Source organism: Arachis duranensis, chromosome 4, assembly GCF_000817695.3.
Source record: "Arachis duranensis cultivar V14167 chromosome 4, aradu.V14167.gnm2.J7QH, whole genome shotgun sequence".
Classification (NCBI taxonomy): Eukaryota; Viridiplantae; Streptophyta; class Magnoliopsida; order Fabales; family Fabaceae; genus Arachis; species Arachis duranensis.
The window spans coordinates 80,017,252-80,017,582 of NC_029775.3; positions in this window are offsets into that span (position 1 = coordinate 80,017,252).

The window sequence follows — 331 nt, forward strand, 5'->3', positions numbered from 1 at the left end:
GGGGTCTTAAATGCTGTTCTGTATGCCCACAGAGCATCATCCAAGCTTCTTGCCCAATCCTTTCTACAGTTAATTACAGTCCGTTCCAGGATTCTTTTAAGTTCTCTATTTGAGACTTCAGCTTGCCCATTAGTTTGCGGGTGATATGGAGTAGCCACCCTGTGGTTGACTCCATAACGTACTAGAGCAGAGTAGAGCTGTTTATTACAGAAATGAGTGCCCCCGTCACTGATTAACACTCTAGGGATACCAAATCTGCTGAAGATATGTTTCTGGAGGAATTTTAACACTATTTTAGTGTCATTAGTGGGTGTTGCAATAGCCTCCACCC